Here is a 7,600-nt window from a genome sequence, read left to right as displayed (position 1 = left end):
TGTTTGTCTGAGAAGATTTTAATCTTTTTTTTTCCCCTATATGAAGGATAATCTTGCAGGATACAATAATCTTGGTTGAAATTGTTTCTCTCTTTGCACTTTCAATACATCTTCCCATTCTTTCCTTGTTTTCATTGTTTCCGTTGAGAGATCCGGTGTTAGCCTGGTGGGATGACCTTTGTACGTCACTTCTTGTTTCACTCTTGCCAGTTTTAGTATCATGCCTTTATCTGTGGTCTTGGATAGTCTGGTTAAGATGTGTCTTGGGGAAGATCTTCTGGGGTTGATTCTAACTGGAGTCCTTTGTATTTCTTGGGTCTTGATGCTTGAGTGCCTTTCTAGAGTTGGGAAATTTTCTTCCAGGATTTCATGAAATAGATTTTCCATGCCATTATTAGTGTCTTCACCTTCTGGGATGCCAATTTTTCTGATATTTGGACGTCTTATGGAATCTAATATTTCTCGTATAGTATCCTCGTGGGTTTTTTTTTGTTGTTGTTGTTGTTATTTTCTCTATCTTTTTGGTGGTTCTTCCTCGGTCAGAGGTTTTATCTTTTACATCAGAGATTCTATCTTCAGCATGTTTTAATCAACTCTTAATACCGTCAAGAGAGCTTTTGATTTCCCATATTATAGACCTCATCTCCAATAGTTCCATCTGTTTGTTTCTTAGAGTGTCCATTTCTTCTTTCATATCATGGAAGGATTTCCTAATCTCCTGTAGTTCATTTTCTCTTTTCTGTTCACACTCAGAGAATTTGGTCACCAGGAGTGTTGTAAATTCTTTCTCTGACATTTTGGTAACTTCCTCTGTTTTATCAAGAAGTGGAGGGGAGTCACTTGTGTTATTTTGATGGAGATATAGTTCCTGGTTTATTCAGACCTGAAGTTCTTCTTCTACTTCTACCCATTGGGAGATGTTTGTTGTCTCTTTTCTGTTCCAACTTGAAGAATTTGTTCACCAAAAATGTTCGAAATTCTTTGTCTGACATTTTGGTAACATTGTCCATTAGTACGAGAGATGGAGGGGAGTTACTCTGTACCTTTGATGGAGATATATTTCTTTGTTTATTCATACCTGAGGCTCTTCTTCTACTTCTAGCCATTGAAAGATGTACTAATTTTTAAGTACTTCTTAGGAGAATGTTTCACTGGCTAGGAATGTGTTTCCCTATTGTTGTGAATTGACGTCTGCCGCAGTCTCTGTTCTGTTGTTTTTAGTAAGATGGTCTCAAAAAAGATACTATATTCAGGTGTCCGAAGAGCAGTATCTCCTTTTTCACAGCTGGTTCTGTATAAGGGAGGAACCCATAGAACTTTATATGACAGAAAATTTCAGATCTCTGATTCTAGACCTAGCTAGTTCCTCTGGCAAGATGGAAGAAGAGAACAAGAAGATAATGTAAGGGAAAAGAAAGGAGGATAGAGAGGAATAAAGAAATCCTGGTGCATGATTTCGCCAGATGCCTTCAGATGTACCAGGCTGCTGGCTGCTACAGCCAAAGGGCAGTCTGTGGGGAGAGGTAGAGGAGGAAATTTACAAAAGAATGGGGGACAGTAAAGAAAAAACAATGGAGAAACTGTCTACTTGCCTATGGGTCTGGGTGGATCCTGGACTGGGGGGTCTGGATGGGAGGCGGTGGGGGCAGTCCTGCCCCTGCCTCTGTCCCTTGCTGCCCAGATGCCTTCAGATGTACCAGGCTGCTGGCTGCTACCGAGACTTCCAAGTTCTTCTAAACTTTCTCTCATCTCCTGGTTCTTTTGGTTCTACTTTATGAATAACCTTGTATCTGTCACATTCCCTGTGTGTGTGTGTGTGTGTGTGTGTGTGTGTGTGTGTGTGTGTGTTCAGGCCATCACAGTTCTGATAGTCTTCTAATTCACGCACTTGCTTTGAATTTCAATGTTGGACATTGCTGCCAGAGGAATATTTCTAAAATATCAATATGATTATCACATCTCTGCTCTGATCAAAGTCTTCCAACATAGCTTTACTACATACAGAAAGAAAGCATTCAAATACTTTAGCTTAAGAAATAAACAAATAAAAGGACCCCACACAGAATTAACCCAAGAAGATCTTCTTCAAGGTACATCATAGCCATATTGACCAAAACTACAGACAGAGATAAGACACTAAAATTGGCAAGAGAGAAACATCAAGTTACTTTCAAAGGATATCCCATCAGGCTAACATCAGACCTCCTATCAGAAACAATGCAAGCAAAGAAAAAATGAGAAAACATATTCAAAGAGTTAAGTGAAAAGCAATTTCAGCCAAGAATATTATATATGGAAAGATTATCTTTCATATGGGAAGAAAAGATAAATACATTCTTAGATAAAATCTGAAAGAATTTACCAACACCAGACCAACTCTTCAAGAAGTTCTGAAGGAAGTGCCATACCAGGAAAACTAAAGACAGACAACCAAAAAAAAGGTCAACTTAATGGTAGCTGCAAATTTGGAAATATCTATAATAATGTTGAATGTTAACATCCAGGATTTAAACGGAAAAATCTGACCAAAATAGCACTGCAAATTCAACAAAAGAGAAATTACATGAGATCAAACTGTTGACTTTTGACAAAAACATTACTGGTTTTCTTCTATGTTTTGTCTTTGAGATTTAAGGATTGTTGTTTTCTTTTGAGCTGTTGATAGGTTCAGCAATCTGTTATTTTTTTTATAAATTGAAACATAAACTTTTCTCTCTTACTGACCCTTCTGAAATTGAGAAATATTTGTGAGCATTCTTATTTTGTGGCAGAATGGTTATTTGCATAAGCTCAATAATACAATAGTATCTGTTGCTTTATATCAGAAATTGAATTCTTAGGGGGCTTTGTGCAAGCAAATAATGGACCAAATTGAGACTACCCTAATTTTTTTTGCAAATAAATTAGTTTATACCTCTCTTTAGTAAAAGAAGGAATGAAGAGAGAAAAAACTCTTTCAGAAGAAAATTACAGTGCACGTGTCACTGGATTTTAGCTTTGTCCATATTTTGTTTCCATCTGTTGTAAATCAATAAAATGTGAAAAAAGTTTAGTATGGAAGGGAGGGAGGGGAAAGGGGAGAAAATAAAGTAAAAAGAATATTTAATTGACAATAAAATGAGAAGCTATCTGTTGATGATAATGTATACAGTAGTACCTTTATCTTGATTAACATGTATGGTATTTGTGTTGGAAAAAGAAATGTTGTACAATGTAAAGATATGTGGTTAAATGTAAATAAATATTTTCATTTTGGAGGATCATAATATATATAGTATTATATTTTACTCTTTGAGTTTTTTTTTTTTTTTGCTATAGGGCGCATGTACTCACCAGAGAGACAGAGAGACAGAAAGTGAGAAATCTTCCCCCCAGGGGGGATGGCCCCACCTCAGTCCCTCCTCCTCCATTCTCCTCTCGGGATCTCAGGATCTTGGGCATGCACACACACGTACCCAGAATGAGTTTAAGCCACTTGGTCTGGGACTCGAACCTTAGTCGACTACGTGGGAGTCCAGCGACGTAGCCATTACGCTAACTGCTGGTCTCACGACCAGGATCTTAATCAATCTTCTCCTCACTACCCCAATTCCATGGCCTCATTTTCTTTACTTTCCCCTTAATTGCTTAGAGCTTCTCAAATACATAATCTTTTTTTCTAACATCTGCACGGTTTCAAACTTTTCAGTACTAGAATGCATTCCCCTTTTCTAAATAACTCCTACTTGTGTTTTAAAGCTTAGAATGTCACCTTTTGGGACCAGCAGATGATGTAGCACTTACATCGCTGGACTCCCACATGGGCGACCACAGTTCAAGGTCGGGACCTGGCGGCTTGAAAATCATGCCGACATGTGCGCATATATGTGTGCCTAAGATCCTGGGAGGAAAGTGGAGGAGAAAGGGTTGTAGCATGTCCATCCTCCTGGGTGGTGATTTCTCACTTTCCCTCAATCTGTCTGTCTCTGTCTCTCTTTCTCTGGTGAGTGCACGTGCCCTAAGGCAAAAACCTTTTTTAAAAATAAAGTCACCTATTATAGGAAGCCTTCTTTGTCCCTCAATGGGTAAGGTTCCTTTATGTTTTCCTCTCTCTTAGCATATTATCATACTACATTGTCAGTACTGACTTTCTTTCCTGTAAAAGAATAGAGACCATATCTGATTCAACCCAGTGTCTTTCAACACCTGACATATTGGCTGGCCCACTATTTGCTTCTAAAGGAAGAAAGAATACATAGACCCAAATGGCTAGAGTGACAATAAAATGAAATTAAATGGATGTGCATCAGTAAGGAAGAACAAGATTTGAATTCTAACCTCATTGAGGGTGAAACTCATATTTTATTTACTTCTGGGACCAGCTTAGTTTCTGACACAGTTTACAGCACATTATTAGGCATTTGGTAAATATTTATTGATTGTTCTGATGATACAGGTAAAGTCTTAGTGAGGTTGTTTGATTTATAGTAGACAATAGATAAATGTAAGCCCTTACTCCTACCGCTTATGAAAAATCAGAAATCACCTTTTTTCTTACAAAAAGTTTAAAAGTGCATTGTCTTCTGCCTGAATGCCCTCCTCATCCCACTTTGTGCCTATCAACTTCCTATTCATCTCTAAAAATTCATCCTTAAATGGTGTCCACTCCTGGAAGTTATCCTGACCTCTTCATTCACAGTTAAGCACCTTTCCCTCTGTGACCTGTGAAGCTTTGTTCTTCTCTGTTCCCTCAAATATTTAAAAATCTGATAGAATTATTTTTATTCCTCGAAGGCAGATATGATATTCTGGTTACCTGTGTACCCTTAATACTCTGGAATAGTGTCTGGAATACTTCTTGATGAAAAGCCATGCCACATTCAACTTGCTTTTCTCCTTCATAAATAAGAGTATACTGAAGTTTTGTTTAAACCTCACTCTAATAAATTCCCCCTACCCTCCCATCCTTCAAAGTGAGGATATCTTTACCTTTGGGAGAACTTGTGGCCCATGAATATCCATTCCTTTTCCATTAGGATCTTTATTTTTAAACAACAACAAAAGGAGAGATTACATTAGGAAAATCATAAAGAGAATTAACCATATAAAAAAGAGCATCAAAACACTTTGCTGAAATGATTGAACTGATAATAAATTAAAGTTAATTTTCCAAATGAAAACTAAGTAACTTGGATTTCACTTATAGATCAGTAGAAGATGCCTTCAAATTTCTGATGCTCTAAGGAAAAATTATTCTGGATTTGTTTTCAGTGTCACCTTTCCTTTGGCTTTTACATGATGCATGACAAACCATTGATCAATCCTGATAAACAACCTTTGAAAAACAGAAATCCAAAGGCAACATTTCGATTTATACCAAGAATAAAATCATTTTTAACCATTAAAAAATACAAATAAATGAAGTCAACCCACTATTATGAGTTCTGTTTTTAGAAAGATCACCTACGTAGCCCAGGATTCAGCACCATAAAACAATCATGTGTCTGCAGTTCAACTACCTGAGATTTAAAGACAACACACTATTTAACAGTCATCTGTTCATCTTTGCAAACTTGTTAAAGACTTTCTTGCCCCTTACAGCAGCCTATTACAAACAACTTACATTCTAATAGATAAGAAAGTATGATTAATGTACAGTAGAAAGCATATAGGCTGCACATGACTCTTTTAATGAAGATATGCTGAAATGAAAGAGTATTTTTATAGATTGAGAACTCAGACTTATATAAATTAAGTTAGCTGAGAGTTCTCTTGATTTATTAACAATCTGTCATTCATGCAAAGTAAAAACAAATACTTTTCTCCCTTACCATGAATCCTTTGAATGTCATATAAAATGGATCTATAAGGATACTGGCCATTGAGCAGACTTGCACCATGTGATCCCACTCATCAAAACAATGAACTGAGACACTGGCCTTTTCTACCTTGACTGCCTGTGAAAACAAGAGAAAAGGGTATCATAAGCAACTTTTGCATAGCATGTTAGGTTAATATATAGGGTTACCAAATACTACCCCTACAGTACAAAGGAACTAGTGATACTGGGTGACATTAATTTTTTCTCATAATGTAGGCATTCTCTGTGATGAAGGAAAATGAAAATGGAGTCCAAGAGAAAGAAGAGCTTACCTAAAAAGAAAAGAAAGTCAAAACCAACCCATGATGCAGGATAAAAAGAAAAACAAGGGGAGTTCTAAATATACAAACTTCTGAAAAAGACAGGGACACAGTCTCAGAAGTAGGAATGGTCAGAGGAAGGATTCATGCTCAAAAGCACAAGAAAGTTCTGAATTCTAGTCCCATCTGATAATAATTTCTTCTGGTTGATTAGTCTTACTAATACAAATTCTACCAACTTCAGGTAAAGAGGCTTTCTTACCTTCTGTACAATCAGAATGATGTAAATATCAGGTCAGCTATTCAACCTGGGCAATTTTGACAATGGTAAGCATTCTTCATTAATTTATTCATTCTGTCACTTAGCTATATACCCCTATGAGCCAAGTATGTGCTGCTGAGTATTAGAGATACAAACATGAGACTCAGTTTCTGCCTTTATAAAGCCCACAAACTAGGCAGGGTGATCAAAGGTAAATAAATGATTACAATACAGTTTTAAAAATTGCTGCTATTGCTTTAGAGTAATAAATATTAATTATATCTGTTTTCAGGAGCCAGAGAAGCTTGAGCTTTGAATAAAGAGTAGGACTTCTTCAGATAAGTAAGAAGTACATTAATTAACTGATACATTCATCCACATCCCCAGCCAGTAATTACTGAATGACTGTATAAAATGCACTATGGTAGGGACTGGGAATACAAAAGGAACAAATGCTTAAATGAAAGACTGAAAACAAATGATAAATAAAAGAGAAAAAGATCATACAAAGTACAACAAATGCACAAAAGATAATTAAAGAGGAAGAGACGACTAAGGTAGGTCTTGACAGATGAATAGGCATTTGCCAGATGGACCAGGAAGAAAGGACATTTGAGTCAAGGGTAACATAACGGTATATACACAAACAAGGAGGCATGGCATGGTTGAGGAACTCACGCAGCTCACTAATGGTTGAGGTTAGGCTGGAAGAGAGTGAGGAGAGATTGAGCTGGCCAGTAAGTTCAAGCCAGCAACTGTATATTTTATCTAGTGGGAATAGGAAGTCACTGAGTTCATAGAAGGAGAGAAATACACATAATCAGATATGCATTTTTTTTGTTTATTTTGTTTTCAAAAGATAAAAGGAAATTTGTTGAGAGAAAGAATACCCAGGGGTCTGTAACCAGAGGTGCTTCACCTCACCCTACCAAGAAGATGTGATGTGTTTACAAGAAATGGGTTGAAGAGTAGTCACAAGAATGTGGATAGCAGTACTGTTAGTCTTAATAGTGGACAAAGATGATGATGATGCAAGTTTTAGACAGTAATGGAGGAAAGTAAGACAATTTGGTTTTGGCTATGGTGAGTCTGAGAGAGTTGAGGGATAGCCAATGAAGAGGCCAGTGGACAGCAGGACATAAAGGTTTTGATTTCAGGAGAGGAAAGGATCTGAGCCAAAGTGTAGATTTGTTCACTATCTGAATAGAGAAAGTAGTA

Source organism: Tupaia chinensis, unplaced genomic scaffold, assembly GCF_000334495.1.
Source record: "Tupaia chinensis unplaced genomic scaffold, TupChi_1.0 Scaffold143942_1, whole genome shotgun sequence".
Classification (NCBI taxonomy): Eukaryota; Metazoa; Chordata; class Mammalia; order Scandentia; family Tupaiidae; genus Tupaia; species Tupaia belangeri.
The sequence above is the reverse complement of the archived record's forward strand: the minus strand, read 5'-3'. Positions refer to the sequence as shown.